General features: G+C 49.7%; 1 protein-coding gene across 10 annotated transcripts in view; it reads right to left on the bottom strand.

Moving 5' to 3' along the window:
* RBFOX3 (RNA binding fox-1 homolog 3) overlaps positions 1-23,627 on the bottom strand; it is a 452,038-nt gene that overhangs the window by 394,520 nt on the left and 33,891 nt on the right. The window contains exon 1 of one of the 10 annotated variants that reach the window (XM_033438663.2): positions 2,879-3,298. The exons of 8 other annotated variants lie outside the window; for them this stretch is intronic. The gene's annotated coding sequence lies outside the window, so the exon portion shown is untranslated. Of the gene's footprint in view, positions 1-856; positions 1,004-2,878; positions 3,299-23,627 lie in introns of those variants that run through there. One more of the 10 variants, XM_049701579.1, reaches the window with a different exon arrangement.

Below are 23,627 nucleotides of genomic sequence, written 5' to 3' on the forward strand. Positions count from 1 at the left end.
CTCTCCTTGAGCCCCAGGAGGCTCTGCAGGCCCAGGTATCCTGATGGAATCGCTGCTTAACCCGCTGTCCATCGTGTCGAGCTGAGGAAGCCGCAGACGCGACATTAGCATTACAATCCACACTGATCTTTGTCAATTACGCTCCAGTATTTGAGCTCTAACCAGCTTTAAATTGAATCAGGACGAAATCATCAGAATAAAAAGAGCCCAAGCCCCAGCCTTTCAATTCCAGCACTGGAAAAAAAAAGTTATACATTTCATAATGGCCTTCTACCCCATAATGAACAGGAAAAATAAATTAGATTCCAAGCTAAGGGTATATTTATGCAATTTCATTATATGCCCATGAGCAAGCCTGGTTTTCACCAAGATAAAAATGAGCTCTCAGAAACACTCGCACTAAATAAATGGAGTGATTTAACAGCTTAATGGGGAGCGTGGAGGAGGAACCGAACGACAATGTCAAAAATGGAAAATAAAAATAAGAGGGACGTCTGACATGCCTCCCGCGCTGCGTGCACAACGCCAGAGGTGCCGGGTCTGTGTAGCCCTCTGGGCAGCATCTCTCTTCTTGGTGCCCTGGGTGACCAAGGCCAGGATGGGCAGAGGGAACATGGGTTTTCCCCGAGACAAGGAGCGCTGCAGCTCTGCACACTGGTGCAGAACATCTGCCCCCAGAGCCCCAGGCCCAGAGGTCAGTTCTTCAGAGTCTGTCCCGGCTTCCAGAGACCACCTCGCTGCAGTAGCTTCTGCAGTAAAACTCCGGGTTATCTTAGCCCTTCTGGTTCTCATCACTAACCTTTCTTCCCTCCTTTCCAGAAATTCCTCTCAGTTCTTTTGCTTCCATATCAGTTACCTGATGTTAGCGTGGCCCCAGCTTGGGGGGCAGATGTGGCACCTCCATGCCCACGGGGTCTCCTCCAGGGTCCCCACATACCGGTTGCCCAGCCTTCACCTTAGCATTTCTTTTGCCAGAAGCGAAAACAAGTTCTCTGCTGCCTTCGAACTCTCCAAGCGTGCAGTTTTGTTTTTTTTCCGGTGCACTGTTTACCGTGCTATGCTCTGGAACCTCCGTGTGAGAGGCGCTGTGGAAGCTCGGTTGTTGTGAAGGTTGACAAAATAATGGATTTCTTTTTATTTTTTTAATGCATATTTACAAAGCTGGAGGGTGTCTCCCGAAAACCCCAGTGGTGCGTAGCTGGGAAGAACTCGGAGTTACACAGCTCTGGGACCTCTCTCAAAGGCAGCGCTTTAGACTTCCTGAGGTCCCCTTTTCAGCCTCGCTAAGGGGCTCCCTGGTGCTGTCAACAGGGGAAGGAAAAGGTCATCGACTCCTGGAATGTCAGTCCTGGGGCACCTTCTGGCGGAATCTCCCTCTTCACAGATAAGGATATAAAGGCTCTGAGAGATCAGGAGGGATCCAGCTCATCCGTGTGGGTGGGGTGTGGGCGGGGGGGTGGGGTCTTACATCAGCCTGCCCCACAGAAATATCATGCCAGCCACAAGGGTCATTACACGTTCTAGCAGCCACATTAAAAAAATGTTTTAAGTGGGTGAAATTAATTTTAATAATATATTTTATGTAACCCAATATATCCAAAATATTATCATGTCAATATGTGATCCACATAAGAAATTACTAACGAGATGATTCACATGCTTTCTCAGCACGCTGCGTCTTTGAAATCCGGTGTGCATTCTACACCCACAGCCCATCTCCACCCGGACAGGCCACGGGCTAGTGGCTTCCCTCTCAGGCGACGCCAGCACAGAACTCCTTCGTGTCACAATCGTCTCACTTACAAACAACCCCAAGCCTAAAAGTCAACCATTAAGCTGCATGTGGCTGCCGACCGGTGCAGGGAAATATGCCCATTGCTCAGAAAGGCATGTTTACAACCTTCATGATTAGTGACTTTCCAAAACCGCAATGAGACCATAATGAAAAATCACCACCCCCATGACTCCTCGGGCATCTTCTGTGTCAAGAACGAAGAACTCTGCAGGGGACGTACTGCTACATCCTCTGCATAGCTCTGAGAGGCAAGTCCTGTCATCACTGCGACATCCCATCGATAGCAGAGGCTGTGATGGGGTTGCTGCAGAATCACACAGTGAGTCAACAACCATCAGGGAGCTGAAACATCAATGTTTATCAACCTCTAAGGGCAGAATATCCCGTCCTGACAAAGAGAAACCACTTAGAACCAAACAGGCACAGGATTCCCCTACTTTGCACTTTGGGCAGCCTTCGGCCAAAAGGGGCAGCTCAACATGGCGCGAAACCAAGACCCTCCTGCCTCTGCATGTTCCCTCCTTTCCCAGGGCCTCCAAGGGAAAAACATAAACAAACAAGCAGATAGATAAATACCAACCAACGAAGATAAAACAAGCTGTGAAGATTAAGCATGCCGAGCTCGCACTGGCCTCGGCCTCGTGGCCTTAGGTACCAAGCCCATCAGCTCATTAGTGCAGACAGAGCTGGAATTCCACAGCACGGTGTGATTCCCGGCTCCCACCCAGTGAAAATGCAGAGCGACTGACTGACCAGCAAAGACACAGCCAGTGTCCACAGAAAGGGGCACAGGGGTAGCTGGAGCGCCAAGAAGCTTGCTGAAGACACTATGGGACAGATGTACCCAAACACCCACCCAGACCCCCGCCCTCGGCATTGACGGGCTCCTTCCTGCCTGCTGAGGTTGGGGTCAGGTCCACAGCGGCCTGGCTGTCATCCTCACAGCGGCCCCACAAGCAGGTTTGAGGATACTGCATCAGTGGCCGGTTGGCGGTGGTGCCTGGACCCAACCCCAGTCACTCGCTGTTTCAACATCACCTGCTCAGGTTTTTGTCCCTCCTTGTGGGTCAGGCGGGGCCCTACCTGTACCAGGAAAAAGCACCAGCGTCGGCCCCTGGGATGCTGTAAAGCTCAGGACGTGTGCTGCTCTGTTGTCACGTGGTGATGACTGGTGCTGGGGGAAGGAGACCTCGAGGAAACGCGGGAAATGAAGAGGTCTGTCTCCTCGGTTGCTGGGGAACTGATTTGGAGAAAGGGGAGCAGGAACGAAGAGGAGAGAGGGGAGGGAAAGAGCAAAGAGAGAACGAGTCCTCCCCAGGCTTCAAGAAGTTTGCTCCTCCTACCGGAGCTCCTCCACCTTCCAGGCCTCCCGCCTGCCCTGCCGACCTGACACCCTGAGAACCACCCGCGGGCACCGCGCCTGCCACGATACGGCCGCCAGGCCCCCAGCAGATAGCGCCCGGCCGCCTTCCCTGACGGCCCCTGTAAGGGTGTCTGCCTGCATCCTCAGGCTCTGTCTGCGTCCCCAAGCCACCCCCTCGATGCTCTTACATAACTTGGGTCCTTCCCCACACACGAGCAGCGCCGTCCTCCCAGTCCCCCCACCTTCTAGACACGGGGGTGGAACATCTGCTCGCACCGCTCGCTCCTCTCCAAGGGAACACCGTCCCCCACACACCGCACCCCAAACTCAAACACTGTCACCCTCCCCCAAAGCAGCAGGGGATAAAAAATAACATAAAATAAAAACATGCTACCACTGTCGCCCACCACATCATTAAGGGCAAGAAAAACTCTCCTACAAATAAAACTCTTTCCTTCTTGTTCTAGAAAAACAGTAACGAATCCTGAGGGGGGGGGGGCGGGGGGGCGGCGGAACGCATGGAGGGAGCAGACGAGGGCTGCTCTGTCTTTTCATCTCCATTGCTGAAATCATCTTTGATATTTCTTATTTTTAAAAAAGAAAGGAGAGAACTCCACAGAGGTGCGAGCACAGGCTCCCAGCGCTCCTACAGCATTTGTGTGGGGGGAGGGTATTAGAATTCAGTACCAGGAAGTGGCATCTGGGGCCCCAGTTTCCCCTGCCCTCGTCCTCACTCCCCTCCTTACAAAGGAGCACATCTAATGGAACAGAGGAGGGGCCGTGTTTGGTTTTGGATCAAGAGGCCAAGATCTACATCGTTGGAACCCTGACATGATGGGAGACATCATGGGAGACACACGTCTCCCCACTCCTACCTCAACCTCAAGGCAGTGAGGGAGCCAGGGTTCCTGTGTCCTTCCAGCCAGCCAAGCGCTAAATGGCTGCCTTCCCTTCCAAATGCTTCCATGAAAGCAAGAGGGAAATCCGTAATTCTTCCCCAGGAGACTCTGTCTAATCCACTTCCCGTTATCCAATTCCGCCTCACAGTTGAGACTGTGGTTCCCTTTTCTGTGTGTTCTCAGCTTCTCTGTGTCCTCACTGCCCTGGTCTGGATGCCCACACCCAGATGCAGCGAAGAGTCCGTCTGGCTCAGCGTCTGGGCGCACACTCACTCCCCCTCTCACTCACTCGGCTTACTGCACTGTCTTTGGAGGGTCTTAGTGGGCATGGAAGGCTCCCCTTTGATTATTCCTATATAGTTAACTCTGTGTGTGTGTGTGTGTGTGTGTGCGTGCACATGAGTGTATACTACATGCAAAAACCATCATGTTACAACCTAGATAAATCCCAAATGTGTGGGATACAATTTACAGATGTGCATAACAACATATTTAAAGCAAATAGTCTTCAAGAGGCTACAGGTGGGTCCAGGAAGGTCACGGCTGCTGTCTGGATCTCAGGAGGCTCTCATCTCCCCGGGTCTAAATTCCCACCTGTCGCCACTGCTGAGCCATGAGTGTGTGAATCCTTCATGGACAATTCTAAGTATGGCAGGGAAAAGCCCAAACCCCAGGCTTATTTCCTGTCAAAACAGAGGGATTCAGCCCTGGAAAGGCATGTTTATGGAGGACCTACTGGGTCTTTCACAGAGTCTCCCCCTCTCAGCCACAAGGCTGGACAAACAGGCTCCATCAGGTGAAATGTTGTCACCAAGGTCTCACAACTGCCAGTGTGGTCCTGTCTGCAACCTGAGCTCATCCAATCTCTGCTCCAAGCCCTCGATACCCAGCACCCAAAGAGCAAGCTTTCTAAAGAGGGATGACTGATGGCTTGTCCGAGTAGGTGCACGAAGAGCCGGGCATCCCTTACTTCCCTGCTGGCGCTCCCAGCCATCCTGTCCTCATAGTTAAGGTTCAGTACGTGGCAGGCATCCCGCTCAGAGCTGAAAATGGAAGCTGGATGTTGGGCACTGCCCTCCCACCAGGGAGACCCTCACAGGCAAACCATTGCCACGATGGAGAACAGCACAGAATGATGACAGAACAGGAAAAGGAGCATTCCCGCTGCCCAGTGGCTCGGAGGTCACAGAATCTGGAAGGCCCACATCACTTGTTTTCCCTTTTCTATTAAAAATCTGCTGCCTGCAGGAGGAGGGCAGGGGACAACCAGGCATGGGACCGCAGGAGCAAGTCCCCAGACAAGCTCTCTCACCCACTCTCTCCTCAGAATGGGGGTCCACTTGCCAAAACAAATCTGGAGCACAGGCAGGAAATGCGCATGCTGCATTTTCAGAGAGCCTCCGCTCAGTGAAAAAGAGACAGACGCCTTTTTATTCCAGTCGAGCAGCTGCTTGTCCAGCACCGACAGCACACGTGAGGCCAACAGAGAAAGGCAAAGGAGAGATGGCACAGGAGGCTCCAGGGAGGTTCAGGGAATAGTGGGGGGTGGGGGTGCTCCACCACGGTGCTCCCCCAGAACAGGCGTGAGTGTCCGGCTGCACCCAAACACGCTCATGTGTGCAGATTCCAAGCACCCCACGTCCCCTGACCTGTGGCGAAGGACCCTGATCTTTTCCCACACTCCGCTTGGCCGATAATTCATTCAGGGAGGCTTTGCCATGGGGTGGCTGCCTCCCCACAACCCTGGAGGAAAACCAGCTTCCCTCCTCACTCACCGTGGTCTGAACGGCCTGGAGCTGGTCAGGAGATTCCTTGGGGAAAACTCAAATTCCCAGGCAGAGTGCCGCACAGGGCTGGCGGCCACTACCCGCATGGCAGAGTGGGCCGCCCCTGCCGTAAAGGAACGGGTGCACAGGGTGCTCCCAGCTCTGGGCGGGCCCCAGGAATCGACCCCAGAAGATCCAGCCTGGCTCAGAGCAGGTGTCGTTCCAGAGGCCGTCCTAGATGCAGCCATAGTGCTGGGTCCTGGGTCTGAGGATGCCCACTCCCAGAGACACACTTAGCCCCCACCCTCACCCACTGCTCCCCTCTCTCTCTCCCACACTCTCCCAGAAAACAAGGACCAGCTTGCATTTGAGATTCTCGGAGCTCAAAAGTCCAAGCAGGCATCTTGCCAGGGGTGGGGGGAGGCAGCGGTTCCCTTCCCTCTCTGAAGGGCCAGCACAGCCCTGTGACATGGCTCTGTCACCACCCCCAGAGCCACAGGTGTACCTGGGATGGTGGTACAGACCAATCCAACAGAAACGTGCTTGTTAAACAGCACCAGCTCCTGGAGAAGGGGTCTGCTTGGATCTGCCCCCCATCTCCAGGCTTCAGCTCCCTGGGCCTCCATTCTCCTCTGTGAAGTAGGGGACACGCAGCTTCTTTGGCATGGCATTGTTCCTCCACAGGACTTCTCTAAACCTGAGAATATAGCCTGTTCACATCTGCAGCTTTTATACATCTTTGGGCATCTCTTCAGTCCCAGTGCCTATGTCAGGGCGTGGCACGCAGTAGGTGCTCAATAAATATTTGTGAAATGAATATAGAAATGCTTCCTTGTTGCATTTCATTTTATCCTCATAAAAACCCTGTGAACTAGCAAGAGCCCTCATTAGCCCACTGGGGACAATCATTATTGCAGGAACCGATGTGGTTGACTGTAGGAGCACTCTGTTTGCATGATCTCGTTTCTTTCTTTCCTCCAAGCCGTGAGGTGGTACGATTATTATCGCTGTTTTGCAGATGGAAAAACTGAGGCTCAGGATGGGGAGATGCACTGCCCGAGGTCCCTTGTCCCCAGATCAGAACTGACGCCAATTTTAACCCAGCCAGCCTTTGCCTGCTTTCCACGAAGGCTAAGGAAAGGCTGCTGGTGAGCAAGAAAAAACAAAGCCTCGGGTTTTCACCAGGATCTCTGGGCTCTGCCACGCAGGAGCTTGTCTTATTTTAAAAGTCCTAAGGGAGGCTGTGGAACGACATGGAGGTAGACGGGGCTCAGCCTCCAGGTGGGAGCCTGAGATGAAGAAGCACAGCTGTCGAGCTGGCTGTCACCCACTCCTCCAGGGCAGGGGGAGCCCCAGACAGCCCTGGGAATGAGCAGATAGTTTCCCCCTTTTCCACTGGAGACAGGCAGGGATGCAGCTCAACAGAAGTTACAGGCAACTGCAGCTCTGAGGCAGGCAGAGCTCAGGTTTCTGTGAAGACTCGAGAATGATCTATCTGACACCAGTGTTAGAGTAACCAGAAGACTCTTTAAGGAGATCAGGGCAATGGTTTGTGTCTGTGTTGAGACGGGGCAGTGACTCCTGCCTCCAGCCCAGAAGGAGGCTTTGGAGGACACCCCAGGGAGATGAGGGGGGCTCGGCAGAGCAGGCCTGAGGCTTTCCTGTGCTGCTGAGGGACAGGAGCCCCCAGGGGAGGATGAGACAGAGAAAGGAAACAGAAAGCAGATTCCTGCTCACATTCCACATCCCTGTCCCTCAGGAGGGAGAGGAAGGGAGAGGGGACAACATGAATATTCCTTCACCATGTGGCCCAATATCACAGCTGAGAAGTCCCCACAGCTGTGGGCACAAGCCTCTGCCTGGCAGAGCTAACTTTAAAATAAGAAGAGTTGAATCATCATAAAAAGTAAGAATTTTCCAGGCTCAGAGACATGACAGATGAAGCAGTTTACCTAAAAAGTCCCAGTGTTCTGGGAAGAACACACACCAAAAAAACCCAAAACTGTGGGAAAGCAGCCTCCAAGGGCACAACGAAGGCACATGGACTGTCCCTGCTGGGCACCCACTGAGAGCACTCGTGTATCCCTTCCTCAAATCCTTCTTCTTTCTCTCTTCTGGGGTCTACACTAGGAAAAGTCTACACCAGAACAACAGGTCAGAGACAGGCCTCCCCCCAGCCAGGGCCTAGTTAGGCTTAGGAAGCTAAATACCCCATGTGTATGAGAGGTCAGGCACAGGGTGCTTGGAATGAAGGGGTCTGGAACCAGGAAAACAAGAGGGTCAGAAGGCACCCCCCACACCCAGAAGCATCCCCATGAATGCTTGAACAGTAGGACAAACTCTCATAAAAGGGGTGACTTCATGGAGCCAGATCTCTTCCATAGGAGCCAGCTCATGAACCAGTGGGGAAGGGAGGATTGATGGAACTGAGTGGATACGATGCAAGTAAAGCTAAACTAATAGAGTAAAATAGGGTCCCAGAGATCGGGGGAGAAAGTTCCAAATGCAAGTCCACATGCTCATGGCAGGGAAGCATGGCACATACGTGTCCAGCACCCAGCTTTGGGCTGAGGACTTCATACTTATTGAAATAGCACTATATGCCAATACCATCTGTGGAATGACTGAATGATTTAAGTGGATGGATGGACGGATGGATGGATGGATGGATGGATGGATGGATGGATGGATGGACCAGACCCACAGATGGATAGGTGGATAATGCTCTGTTGACATAAAAGGAAGCAAATGGAGCTCAGAATCCAGAGCATTGAGAACATGACTTCGCAATTCGAAAGTTCTCAAAATCTAGCACCTGATATAGTCCAGATCAGTGCTGCCCGTTAGAACTTTCTGGGATGATGAGAATATTCTACACCTGTGCCCTCCAATATGGTAGCTGCTGGCCACATATGGCTACTGAGTACTTGAAATGTGGCTAGCGCAGCTGAGCAACTGAATACTTAGTTTTATTTAAATAGTCACATGCAGCTCGTGGCTACCATATTGGACAGCACTGTTCTAGAGTTTTCCAACACACCTTTGTATATGCTGATCCTCCCTGAGTGGCTGTTTGGAATATGCACTACCTGAGGGCAGTTGGGAAGGGTGACTTTTTGAGAAACTGATACCAACATGAGCAGGGCAGCTCCGTTTTCCTCCAGCCTTAGATTTCTGCTGAATAAGATGGGAAGTTTAATGTCCATACGAAGCACCCAAAATCTTGTTAAAACGCAGATGCTGAAATTCAGCAGGTCTAGGGTGGGACTCAGACATCTGTAATTCTAATAAGCCCTTAGATGATGCTAATGATGATTATCTTGTTGTTGACTGTAGTAGTTTTTCATTGATTCTCTAAGATTTTCCTAGTATACAATTGTATCATCTACAAAAGAGTAATATTTTTATTCCCTACTTTCTAATATTCACTCTTCTCATTTATTTCTCTTGTCTGATTGCATTGGCTGATGCTTCTGCTACCATATGAAATAGTAGTTAGTGATAACAGGCATCCTTGCTTTGTTCTTATGTTAGTGTTTCCACATTAAGAAAAAGAATGGATTTTGGACATGACTACATATGGTCATGTTAAGGAAGTATCTATCAATACCTATTTTTATTGAGTGTTTATCAAGAATGGATATTGACTTTTCTCAAATGTCTTTTCAGTATCAAAAAAGATAATCATGTGATAATTCTTTTTATATTGATTAATATAATGGATTATATAAATAGATTTCTTAATATCGAACCATTCTTGCACTCCTGGAATAAACTCCAAATGGACATAGGGTATTATTATTTTAACGTAATGCTTGTTAACGTAATGCTTGAATCCTACTTTCTAATATTTAAAATTTTGCATCAATATTCATAAGTAAGAATGGCCTATAGTTTTATTTTTGTACAGTCTTTGTCGGATTAAGATACATTGTTATCCTCTATTTAAGAAAATTATGTGGGGACTTCCCTGGTGGCACAGTGGATAAGACTCCATGCTTCCAATGCAGGGTGCCCAGGTTCAATCCCTGGTCAGGGAACTAGATCCCACATGCATGCTGCAACTAAGAGTTCACATGCCGCAACTAAGGAGCCCGCCTGCTGCAACTAAGACCCGGTGCAACCAAATAAATAAATAAAAAGAAAATTATGTGGATGTTTTTCTTCTTTTTGTTTGCTGTTGTACAGTTTGATAAGCATTGGAAGTACCTGCTCTTTAAAGGTTTGGTTTAAATTCCCCCATGGAACCGTCCAGACTTCCTCCTTTGTGTGGGAGTAGCTTAAAAACTTTCTATCTTCCATGCAATTGGTCAGTTTGGGTAAATTATATTTCTCTCTTATTTCTTATGTTGTATTTCTTATGCCTTCTTCCCCTTAACCGTGCCTGCGCTAGCTAGTAGTTCAGCTATTCACTGCTTTAAAAACCAGCTTTTTATTTATCAGGCCCATTTTCCATTTTGTGACTCCTATTCATTATCCATTAACATCACTAATGCCTTCTTTCTGCTTTCCTTCAGTTTATCATTCTTTTGTCCATTTTCCGAGTCATATACTTAATTCATTTATTTCTAATTCTCTCTAATTTACTGAGTTTTTAAGGCTGTGAATTTTCTCTACCCCCCTCACCCTCACCACTGCCAGGCACAGCTGGTCCTTTATTGTAGGTGCTTCATACACCCCTCTGGGAGCCTGACCCTCTTGTGATGTATTTGTTGACAGTGTGTCTGCCCCATTGGACTGGGTTCCTCAGAGTCAGACTCCTCTGCAGCTCTGGACATCTAGCACTTAACACAAGTGTCTGACACATCAAAGGTCATCAGTAAATGTGGAAAACATCATGAAGTGGTAAAAATTTTTATGATGATAATTGTAAAACCCGCGTTTGAGCATTTATTCTATGCCAGGCACAGTGCTAGATGCCCAACGGACATCAGTTTCTCTCATCCTCAGTCAACTCCATGAGGTGGGTTTTGCTCTCCCCCTTTCACAGTGAGGAAACCAGGGCTCGGAGCAGTCAAGGACTTCCCCAAGTCACATCATTCAGAACTCATGAACCCAAAGCCTGTGCCCCTAAGTGCTGATCACAAAAAGCAAAGGACACCAGCCTGTGTGGAACAGAGAGAGCCCATGAGCCTGTTAGAGCACAGGTTTGGGTATGAATCCAGATCTACCACTAGTAGCTGTGGGACTCAAGGCAAATAATTGAACTTTTCTGTGCCTCAGTGGTTTCATCTCTAAAATGGAGAAAAACACCCATACCCCCACAGGACTGTTGTAAAAATTACATGGGATGATAGAAATAAACACCCAGCATAATGCCTGGCCTGTGGTAAGCACTCAGGAGCTAGTGGTGGTAATAATGATTGTGATGCTGGAGATGGTGGTGGAGATGGTGATGATGAAAGTGACAACAATTGTATCATCCAGTCCTCCAGTTACCACAATGCCACCAAAACCCAACATCATACAGTAGAAACAGGCCCCATTAGGAAGAAAAATAAATGCCCACAGAGTTGAAGGAATAGAAAATCATAAAATTTCAGAACAGGAAAGGATTCTTAAGACCATTCACAACCACGCTGTTTTACAGAAGGGGAAAGCAAGGACCAGAGTAGGGCAAGTGGTTTGTCCAAGGTCTCACACCTGTTTATGTCCAGACTGAGATTGGTACGGATGTTCTGATCCATGCTTACTCCCCGCCATTGCCCCAAACACCATCGGAGCACTCACCCTGTGCGGGGCCCCAGTTTAGAACCCAAAGAGATGAACACAGGAGGGACATCATCACACAAAGCACAACAGATAGTAATTCCATTTGGTGCAGGGAGGAGGGAGGAGCCACCCCACTTGGCATCACAGAGCACTGCTCTCAGGGCACAGGCAGGGGGGCAAGACCAGGGTGGACGTGAAGTTGGTGGGAGAGAGCACAGCATGGGCTGCCCAACGTAAGGGCTGAGGGAAAATGCAAGGGCAGCACAAGATAAGTTTAACAAAAATGAGTGACAGAAGTAGGAGTTGTAAACACATCCAGAGCGGGTGGAAAGAGGAAATTAAGTATACAAATTAGGGATGATATGAAATTAATGGCTACTTTAAAAAACGCATGCTAATTTAACATCTTTGTAAGCACGAAAAAAAAATGAACTAGAAAGAAAAGACTGGCAAAATATTTACTGACAAAAGGCAAAATAGGAAAATATTTGAAAAGCATGTAGCACATAAATAAACGCCTTGAGGTGGCAATTCCCTAGGAAATTCATTTCCTTCTGCAGGCACAGAATCTACCAGAGCAGCTGGATGGTAAAGGGGAGGGAACCAAGGCCTTCTGTCCTCAGGGGCTGCTGTGCATTGAGGGCTCACTTTGCGCCAAGCCCAGAACTGAGGTTTTCCATGACTGTCTCCATCATCCTTGGAGAACCCACCTAGGAAACTGGGACCGGAGAGTGAGCCATGGGTCTGGTGTTCAAACCCAGGCAGTGTGGCCCTGGTGCCCAAGCTCTTAGCCACTGTGTGGTCTGTTCTCCTCTCCCTTAATGGAATGCAGAATGGGACCACCCTCCAAACACCGAGAAGACAGGAGTCCGGCCACACATGGCCTCCTGACATTCCTTAAGGGACAGCACCTGAGGGCCTATGGGAGCCGAGACACCACTGGGATGAGTCTCAGCTGCTGGCCGCCAGCACACTGTCACACACACACCCCCAGATGAGTGGCCATCGGTGAAGCATTTTCAAAGGAGTCTGAAGAAACTGTCTTTGCGAAACTGAACGAGGTTGGCTCCAGTATAAACATAGTCACAAGGCCAAAGGGAGGTTTGTAAACCATAAACAAAGACCAAGGCAGAGGCCAGCATGTGGGGCAGGAGGGGGCGTCTCAGGGGAGTTCCCCCGGGCCATTGCAAGGACCCAATCTTGTTTAATATCCAAGCTAATGATCTGGAAGACAGCAGGCAGGTCAGGAGCAAGATGTGTCAGGGAGACGGGCAGGCGGGCGCTGCAGTTTGTGTCGGGGGGGGGATGGGGAAGTGGCAGAAATGACCGGGAGGGAAGGTAAGCGGTTCCCAAATACACTGAGAAGGGAGGAGGGAAGGTAAGCGGTTCCCAAATACACTGAGATTCAGCTTGAGGGAAAATTGTAAACACTCGTCTAAGAGAGAAGAAGAAGAAAACCCAGCCTGAAACAGATATTTGCTGAGCAGAGGAAATCCGGGAAGGAGGGACGGTGCCACATCAGATGACCAGAGGTCCTGTACTTGAGAAGCTCGAATGCAATAAGGGGGTGTGATTTGTGTTTTCAGCTCTTGTGGGGAGGAGGTGGAGAGTGTGCTGCTCAGGGACATTCCCCGAGGCAACGCACACCCAGAGGGGCCCTAGTAACAGAAGCAGGCAGATGATCAGATTCAGGGAAGAGGACTACCAGCCTGCGCACAAGAACCCATTAAAGACCCATCACTCAGGGCTTCCCTGGTGGCGCAGTGGTTGGGAGTCCGCCTGCCGATGCAGGGCATGTGGGTTCGTGCCCCGGTCTGGGAAGATCCCACATGCCGCAGAGCGGGTGGGCCCGTGAGCCATGGCCGCTGAGCCTGCGTGTCCGGAGCCTGTGCCCCGCAACGGGAGAGGCCACAACAGTGAGAGGTCCCGCGTAAAAAAAAAAAAAAAAGACCCATCACTCAGCTGCCTGGGGTTGACCGGAGGAGGGAACACTCTGGAAGGTCGGGAGGGTGGACACAGGACGGAGCAGTTGAAGGGTCGGGGTGGGGGACCGGGGCTGCAGGGGGGTAGACTCTTCCTAAGAGGAATCTCATCAGGCCCTGCCCCCCAACCCTCTGCCTGCTTGCACCTGAGCTGAGATGCTGCAGTGGGAACGTGTCTAGAAGGTTGATTCAGCCGATTGAACAGTGCCGGGCCTCCCTGCTCAGCCCGTTCATTGCTTGGGAGGAAAACGAAGTCATCAGCTCCGGACACATTTGGAAATTTACTGGAGCAGCCATTTCACGCTGCCTTGTGGGGACTGGGTTAGTCATCCAGTTAACCACATATTCCCACAGGCCCCCTGTGCGGAGGCTGCATGGGCCCGCTGGGAGCAGGGGGGAGAGGGCAGTACAAGAGGGGGTGCATAGGCTGGGGCTGGGCGCCACACAGAAAGGCAGTGGCAAAGGGCCGACAGAGAGCAGGGTGAGCTGGGGGGATACAGCGGGTGGGAAGGGGTGCAGAGGGCCAGCATCATGGAGCAGGACCACTGAGCCTGAGAGGCTGAATCAGGCTCTACACGGGCATTAGCTTTAAATGCAACCAGCCCCCACTCAGTAGGCATTTACGGGGGGCAGGGGGCTTGTGCAGAGCAGCTGGACTACGCTGGGGCCTCTTACCATGAGACCCCAAGGAGAACCAGCAAGGCTGGTCTCAGGCCTGGGAGCCAACAGTTTGCCCGAAGTCTCAAATGGGCAGGAGCTCAGATGACCTCTACTCTCTAGCATATTGTTTGTGTTCTTACTGGAAGTGACCTCTTTGAGGACAGGGAGTTTTGTGTGTTTTGTTTTTTTCCCTGCTGATACTCTGATACTTAAGATACTATCCAGCATGTATTAGATGCCTAGTAATTATTTGTAGAATGGATGAATGAAGGGATGGGTGCATGGGTGGGTAGATGGTGAATGGTGGATGGATGGATGGATGGATGGTGGATGAAGTATGGATGGATGGATGGATGACATATGGATGGTGGATGAGTGGGTGAGTAGATGGTGGATGAATGGATGGATAGATGATTGAGGGATAGATATGGATGGGGGGGTAGATAGTGGGTGGATGGACGGATGGATGGATGGACGGACGGAGGGTAGATGAATGGATGGTTAGGTGATGAGTGAATGGATGGAGTGGCCCCCTGCTGCATCTTCAGCAATTCCTTGAACATCAGGCTCCAGGTGACTGTGCCCTCACCATCAGTCCCCATCCCAGCCCCAGGAGACCAATGAAGAAGAGACTTGGGCTGAAAGGATCACTGGAGAGTCTCTAAGCCTAAGCAAAGAACGGGAGATGCTGAAGAAGACCCAAGAGGCTGAGAAAGGCTTGCCCAGCTCTTGCGAGGATTAGATGAAATAATATACATAGCGGTACTTTGTAAACTACAGAGCAGTGAACACATGTGGAGTATTCATGCTTTATTCTCCACCCCGCAAAGACTGAAGCACCCTCCCTCTCCTCTGGTGGAACGCTTGGAGAGCAAAGCCACTTTCTTCCCACTGTAGCCCCAGGACATGGCCAGAATACTGTGAGCACATCACTGTGTTTACAAGGGACAGCAGGCAGCTAATGAGCGACTACTGACCACCCACCTGGCCCCTGCTGTGTCCAGGGACATCAAGTGACCATAACACATGGTGGCTCATGCTTTAACACCAATCTCCAAATCTAAGATGCCAGCCAGTTCTGCCCACAGCAACATCAGCCCCGCCGGGGCCAGCCACTCCTGGCACAAAAGCTGCTCAGTTGTCTTAAATTGTGACGCCTCCCCGCCTTTCCCATCCACAACGGCATTGCCAGCTTAGTGACTACAGTGGGGTCTTTACTGAGCTTAGAACTATGCTGAGGGCTTTACTGCATCAGCTCATTTTCTCCACCCAACTGCCCTACAATGGAGGATGACTGATCCCATTTCACAGATGGAGAAACTGAGGCTAGTTGGGATTAAGTAACTGGCCCTAGGCTACATATTTGACCAAGGTGAAGCTAAGACTTGGACCGACACCGACTCTTATGCACCAAGGCCCCCACCAGACAGACCCAGGTGGCTCTTGGCTGTTCCCCAAATCAGCTCCACCCTCAAAGGGTCATGTTCCCATAATTAAATATACCTTGGACCATGACTATAATTCCCAAAGAGGTGTCTCAAAGTGCTTTAGGGGTTTGGGGCCTAAGTTTAGAACCCCCTAAGGTGACTACTCTGAAAAGGGCCTTTTGGTCATTTTCCACGTACCTACTTGGGCCTTGGGTTCACCACCGTGCTCAGGGGCCCAAAAGTGTCAGGGCGGCAGTGGTGGGGTCACCCAAGGAGCTGCTGGGAGGAGAGCCTGGCCTCACCAAAGCCAAGTTGGCCAGGCACTTGGCTCCCAGGAATGAGCCTTCCCCTTGTCTCCCAAAACCCCAGGCTTTCCTCTGCCTCAGACAACCCCAAAGGTGAGCAGACCAGGGCCAGCCACTGCTGATTCACATGAAAACAGACAGGGTCCACCCAGGCGTCCTGAGACAGCTACAGAGGCCCCAGGCCCACGAGCCCACTGTATCAGCACCTTTTCACCCAAATAGGGTCACCACCAAAGCTGAAAAGTGCTGTGTGTGTGTGACAGTGCTCAGCGCTGCACAGCCTGGGGTCCAGCACGGGCCAGCACAGTCCAGCTGGTCAGGAAGCAAATAACCTTGAACTCAACTGACTCAGGCACTGCAAAAGGAGTTTTCTCCACATCCTGGCTGGCGTCACAGACCAGCAACCAGCACCCCAGGGGCAGCCCCCATCTCCTCACCAGGGAGGGGCACAGGCTTGGGGACTCAGGCCCAGGATGGGCCCAGTCTCCCATCCCCACCTGCACCCAGCAGCACTGGTGCAAAGATGTTGTCTCCTGGTATGGGGATGCGGTGGCGCTGGGTTTCCCACGCACTGGTTCCACGAAATCCAAGTTGTCTCCTAGACACGCTCCCATCATGAGTGAGGACAGAGGAGACGCGCGGTGGGCAGCACATCCCACCACGTGAAGCCAAGCTAATCACTCTACCCAGAATGCAAGCTGGCAGCCATTCAGTGGCCACCAAAGGCCAGCAAGGGGCAGATCAATAAGTCTTTGTGACACACATTAGCAAATTCATTAGTGAAATTAATTCTCCCCGCAAACAGTTGAGATCATGTTAAAGAATAGTTTGTCAATTCCCTTTTTTTTTTTTTAATTTCCATGTGTAAGGAACGGCATGGAGGCCACGGCTCCTGGGAACCAAGATGAGAAGCCCTGAGCCCTCACCTGCGTCCTCAGTTTCCCCATCGGCAGAGGAGGCCAAGCACCTCTCAGGCCAGAGTTCCACAGGTCTCCCTAATGTCTGTCTCCTCTCTCGAGTACTTGAGTCTTTTCTGTTTTCTTCCTCTCCCCTTGAAAAATCATGTAGGATGAGTGTTGGGTTGAGCTGGATGCTGGAGATTAGATTGCATCTGTCTGGATATAAATAATTTACTGCTTGATGGTCAGAGGGAATTTAATTAGTTCTTGTTCTCCTGATAGAATCAGCCCACCATTGCTAAAACATTTCACTCTGAATTAGTCTGTAAGGGGCCAACAAGGCAATGCTAATTTTATACACATGACGTCCCCCGCAGCTTCTGAAAATACGCATCCAGCACGAAGCACTGCCCGGCTGTTGCAGCCGCTTTGGTGTCTGGGGGCGCTGGATAAAGTCCAAGGTGGCTGGAGAGAGTGGAGCCGGGGAAGGGCCAGAACTCTACTGCCTTCCATTCACAACTCTTCTCCTCCCAGACACTGGATAAAAGGATCAGGGACCAGGTGACGTGATCAGTGGGTGAACTGGCCCAGCCAAGGGGCTTGTCTCCACCCCAGTATTCCAGCAGCAAGCACTCAGTAGAACTACACATTTTCCCCTCTTCAGAGCATGGCTCTGCTGGATGCCAGCCTCCTCACCTGCCTGGCGAAATCACAGCTCAGATTAGGACCTGAAGATGAGGCCCTATACCAACCAGCACACGCCCACTGCCTCCGCGGGAGCAGCATAGGGAGGTGATGAAGGGGAGCGAGGAGGACCTCGCTTGTCCTGAAGTTCCCTTTAGGAACATATGAAATGAAGTGGATCTCAGAAAACAAGCCAATGGGATCAATAGCCCACAGAAACCACCATGATAGAAAGATGCTCTGGAATGTGGAAACGTAGTCAACGGGTCTTCTCCAAGAAATGTTCAGTGAGAAGGAAGAGGGTGAACAGGCCAAAGGCTGACTCATCTGTTGAGCTGAGACTGTCCCCATCAGAAACTGCGGCCCATGAGGCAGGAAATAAAGGGCCATGCTTCTGTAGGCAAGGAAAGGGCAGGATTCCGCTGCTGTCAGCTCTCTTGTTCATTTGAAAATGAAGACGGCCACTTCTCAGCATATTTATGTCTTTGACCTACAGAGGACACGATTTCATGGCACAATTTAAAGAAGTACCTGTTTCACCACAACCTTGCCAACACTGCATGTTCGCATTTTTTAGGCCTTTGTTAATATGAAATGGGAAAGGGAGTGTCACGCTGTTTACATTGGTATGGATTTAATTACTAGTGTGATTAATTTTCTTTCCACATAAAATAGGAATCGAATATGTCCTCTTTTGCAAAGTGTGCTCTGTTTTGGCACTTTTCTTCTTTGGAATTAAACCAATATGTTCTTCAACTGCCTGTCTGAATCCCCTGCTGGCCTGGAATTTAGGTCACAGAGCGTGTCTTTTCTCTATCTGCTTGTCCGGTGCAATGCTCTCCGTCACAGAGTAGGCACCTAATAAATATTTGTTGGGCGAAACAGAGAACAGAATTGAGGAAGTGAGTTCTGTCATGGTTCACGGAAGAATTCCTCATATAGAGGAAGGAAATTGGAATAACAATACTCAAAAGAAAATCATCTAAGGTTAAATGAGAACTAACCCTGTGCCTAGCACCCGCTTAACACTCCACGTGTCTCTGTGCCCCCACCAGCATGACGCTTGGCCCCAGTGCAGATGGGGGACCCAGGGTTTCCTTGAGGTAACTTGCCCAAGGTCACCCAGGTAAGGGGTGATGACCAGCATTTACTCCAGGCAGGCTGGCTCCTGCTCTCATTCTGACCCACACCTGCACGTGTGCAGTCCAAACCCTTCTGGTTCCTGGCTGGGTGGCCCCAACCTGACTCTCTCTTTCATCCAGCCATCCTTCTCCATGAACTTAGGGCCAGATGAAGGAGACATAGTCCCCACTCTCAGGAAACCCCAAGACGTGTTCACCATGCTGGGAGGAAGGTGTGCGCTCCACCAGGCATCACCAAACAGGAGGCAGGACGACCAAAGGGTAATTCAGCCTCTCACGACAACCAAGGAAACGCAAATGAAAGCCAGGCGCGATAACATTTCCACCTACTGAATTGGGGAAGATCGCTTCTGAGGATAACAGCCGTGTTGGCGAGCTTGCGCGCTGGCACCCGCAACAGCTGATGGGCACGTGTTAATGAGGGAACAAACTTCCTGGGGACCCCTTAGCAAAATGTTTCAGGAGCCTTACAAATGTTTGTGTTCTTTGAACCCAAAATTCTGCTTCTAGGAATTGATCTCACAGAAATAATCACAGGCACAGACCAAGATTTATATACAAGGAAGTTAATCACAGGATTATTTATAACATGGAAAAAAACTGGAAACAACCCAATCCGCCAACAGGCAAGGAAGGAAGAAACAAATTACGAATTTTTGGGACATCCATGCAACAGACTAGACAGCAATCACTAAAGACTGTGGTTTTGGTGGATGCTTTAAAATGTGGAATGACGCTCACCATATAATTTTGAATGAAAACAAGACAGAGACTATATATAAATGTCATCCTAATCTCATTTTTAAATGCATATTTTGAAAGACTAGTAAGAAATAAACCAAAATATTAAAGTAGTTACCTCTGGGTGGGAAGATTAAGGTTATGGCTAATTTTTGTTCCCATCATTACACTTAGCTGTGCTTTATTTTTTACAAAGAGAAAATATTTACTATAATAATAATAAATATTTTTAAGTAGCAAAGAGTAAGTTTAGCACATCACTTTTTTGTCTGTGGAATTCGTTTTGGAAGCTTACTCGGCTCTTCAAAGTCCTTTTTAAAATGAGGCATAGAGATCTGAAGACAGCACCCCAGCAGTGCTCTGAGAAAGGATAGAGCAGGGTCTCCTCCTTTCTGCTGGAAATAATACTTCTTTTAATGCAACTTAAACCACCTATGGATTTTTTTAAATATTTATTTATTTTTTGGCTGCATTGGGTCAGTTGCGGCATGCAGGATCTTTCGTTTCGGCGCGCGGGGTCTTTGTTGTGGCATGCGGGCTTCTCTCTAGTTGTGGGACCTTAGTTCCCTGACCAGGGATAGAACCGGCATCCCTTGCATTGCAAGATGGATTCTTAACCACTGGACCACCAGGGAAGTCCCACCCCCTATGGATTTCTGATGCCACCCTATCACACTGTTGGCTCACACTGTGGCTTACTTAGTATTATATTTGCCACCACCTAGCCCTGTCTCACCCATCACAGGCTTGGAAAGTTTGGCTATTTGGACCCAAATAAAGTGCTTTCAATTTATTCCTACTAAATTGTATCTTGCTAGATTCATCCTATCATTCTAACTGCTGAGATATATTTAAATTCTGAGTCTGTCTACAAAATGCACTCACCATTGCTCTCAGCTTCGCGTCATCCTCAAGTTTAATAACTCTGCCACCTGTCCCGTCTGAGTCATCAACCACCATGAAGAGCAGGAAGAGCGTGACGACAGAGCCCATCTCTAGAAACCTCCCTCCATGTTGTATCCACTTGTTAATCAGCTCTCATTTGTTGTTCAACCAATTATAAACATTTTGAACAAAGGTATTTGACAAGGCTGTCAGAGTCCCTATTTGAGCCTTGCATGCTGAGTCTGGGATCACCTACTTGTCCACTAAAAGAAGCAGCCAAACAGTCTTCCCCAGTAGCTCCTTCCTCCACTGCACTGCCCGGCACTCCAATGGGACTCTCAGCTGTGTGCCGGAGAACCAGGAAGGACCATTGTGGGCCCCAGTCCCCCATCCATCCATGTGCTATGCACCTTGGACCCTTAAAGAGGAGAAATGCTGAGGTTTACACCAGATCCTAAAGCCAAACCCTGAAACCCCATACCTTCCATTTCACGCTTTCAACCACGATGTTGCTTGAAAATCACCACGCCATGGGGGCATCTCTCCTTAGGATGGATGGACTCCACCAACATAGGTGGAGCTGTACAGGGCTTCCAGGCCACCCCAGCCAAGATGCTGAGCTGCCTGTGGATGGGGACCTTGGGCTGCTCTTGAGCCCAGTGGCAGAAGCCTTACTTGCCATCCTTTAGATGCAGTGTCCATGGTTCATCCATTCCATGGATCTCTGAGCACCATCAAGAGAGTTGCTACAGACGGGACGCCTGGCAGATCACCATGGGGTAAATGGCTTGTGCCTTGAAGCCTACCAAACAGGTTCAGGTATCTGCCCTGCAGTGGAAGAGCTACCTGCAGTGTGCTTAGCTTCTTCTTAGGCAAATTACCTGGCTTGCCTGTGCCTCCATTTCCTTCTTTATAAAACGAGGCCACTGCTTTAAGGATTCCCAAGTCTCTGGCAGAGGAAGCCATCGCCTGTGTTGATGACAACAGTGTCCTCTCTGGGGACTTCATCTCTGGGCTCTGGACTCACTCCAAGGCAGGGCTGGCTGAGTCATGTCAATTGAGAAAACCTTCTTTTCTTCCAATTCAAGAAATTCAGAATTTGAAAATCCATTTGAAATTCACATATAAGAACTTGCCTGACCTTCCCCTCCATACTCTCTATTAAGAGATGGTTTGGGGACTTCCCTGGTCATCCAGCGGCTAAGACTCCACACTCCTAATGCAGGGGGCCCAGGTTCAATCCCCGGTCAGGGAACTAGATCCCACATGCTGCAACAAAGATCCTGCATGCAGCACCAAAGATACCACGTGCCGCAACTAAGACCCAGCGCATTTTTTATTTTATTAAAAAATAAAAATATTTACTTTTTAAATAAATATTTTTTAAAAAGAGAGAGAGATGGTTTGCAGACCAAACCTATAGCACAAAAGCCCCCAGAAGGCTGCTTGGATGCTCCCAGTACCACCTGGGCCCCTCGGGAGCCAGGACCCAACACAGGGCAAAACACACAGGGAGCACAAGGGCCTCATCTGGTCTTAGTGCCATGAAACAGCACTGGGACTCCCAATTCTAATATTTCAAATAAGTATGTACACAAAGTACAAATGCCCTATTCCTTTATAATGGTATAAAACTTTTGTAGGCCTTCCCTACCTCCCACTACAGCAAAACCTGGGGTTAAGGGCTCTTTTTTTCAACATTTCTCCCCATGCCCATGGCTGCCTGACCCTGCCACACTCCCCGTATTCAAAACAGGCGATTCCTCCCCATCAAAGCCTGGGCAGATGCAAGAGCCCCGTCCACTCAATGCAGGGGACAAGCAGGCTGAATTCCCACCTTTGCCCCATCAAAAAACCCTCCCTCTGGGGCTTCCCTGGTGGCGCAGTGGTTGAGAGTCCGCCTGCCGATGCAGGGGACACGGGTTCATGCCCCGGTCCAGGAAGATCCCACATGCCGTGAAGCGGCTGGGCCCGTGAGCCATGGCCGCTGAGCCTGCGCATCCGGAGCCTGTGCTCCGCAACAGGAGAGGCCACAACAGTGAGAGGCCCGTGTACTGCAAAAAAAAAAAAAAAAACCCTCCCTCTGAAAGTGACTGGTCCATAACCCAGGATCCTGCATCCCACTCGCAAACCACCACTGAGGACAAACCAGCCAAGCCCCCAAATCCTGCTCTGTGGGAGCAGCTGAGCTGGTGAACCCCTCTACTGTCCCCAAATCACAGATTCTCAGATACAGGGTGGGGACCTGCCAAGGGGGCGATGGGGCTTCTCAGCCCACCCTCTAGCCACACACTGGCTTCTGAAGAGAGCAAGGAAAACCTTCACTGGCCTCCCAAACATGCTTCTTCTTTTCTCTTTTTTTAAAATTTATTTATTTATTTGGCTGCGCCAGGTCTTACTTGTGGCACGTGGGCTCTCTAGTTGTGGTGCACGGGCTCTCTAGTTGTGGCACACGGGCTCCAGAGCACATGGGCTCAGTAGTTGCAGCATGCAGGCTCTCTAGTTGTGGCGTGCAGGCTCTAGAGCACACGGGCTTAGTTGCCCCGTGGCATGTGGCATCTTAGCTCCCCAACCAGGGATCAAACCCATGTCGCCTGCATTGGAAGGTGGATTCTTTACCACTGGACCACCAGGAGAGTCCCTTCTGTTCTTCTTTTTCTGAAATACTTTTATTGTGGTAAAATATAAGTAACAGAAAATTTGCCATTTAACCATTTTTACATGAACAGTTCAGTGACAATAAGTACATACACATTGTTGTTCAACCATCACTAACATCTGTTTCCAAAACTTTTTCATCAATTCAAACAGAAACTCTGTAGCCATTAAGCAATAACTCTCTCCCCTCCCTCCAGGCTCTGGCAATGACTAATCTACTTTCTGTCTCTACGGATTTGCCTATTTTGGAATTTCATGTAAATGAAGTCATACAATATTTGTCCTTTGTGTCTGGCTTCATTCACTTAGCATAATGTTTTCAAGGTTCATCCACACTGTAGCATGTGCCAAAACTTCACTCCTTTTCATGGCTGAATACTATTCCATTGTGTGAATATACTACCTTTTGTTTATCCATTCATCTGTTGATAGATACTTGGGTTGTTTCTACCTTTGACTATTGTGAATAATGCCTATGAACATAGGTGTACCAATATCTCTTTGAGACCATGTTTTCAGTTCTTTTGGGTATATGCTAGTAGGTTGATTTCTTTAATCCACCAACCTGCATTTATTCCATTTGCTGCTGCCCAGGGGTACCTGCTGCAAACATTGGCAGCAGATGCAAGATATTCTTGTGGCCAAGGTGAACTTCTGAGGATGTTTGGATGGAGGGATGGACTGATGGATGGATGGATGGACAGGTGGA

Source organism: Orcinus orca, chromosome 19 (genome assembly GCF_937001465.1).
Source record: "Orcinus orca chromosome 19, mOrcOrc1.1, whole genome shotgun sequence".
NCBI classification, from domain to species: domain Eukaryota; kingdom Metazoa; phylum Chordata; class Mammalia; order Artiodactyla; family Delphinidae; genus Orcinus; species Orcinus orca.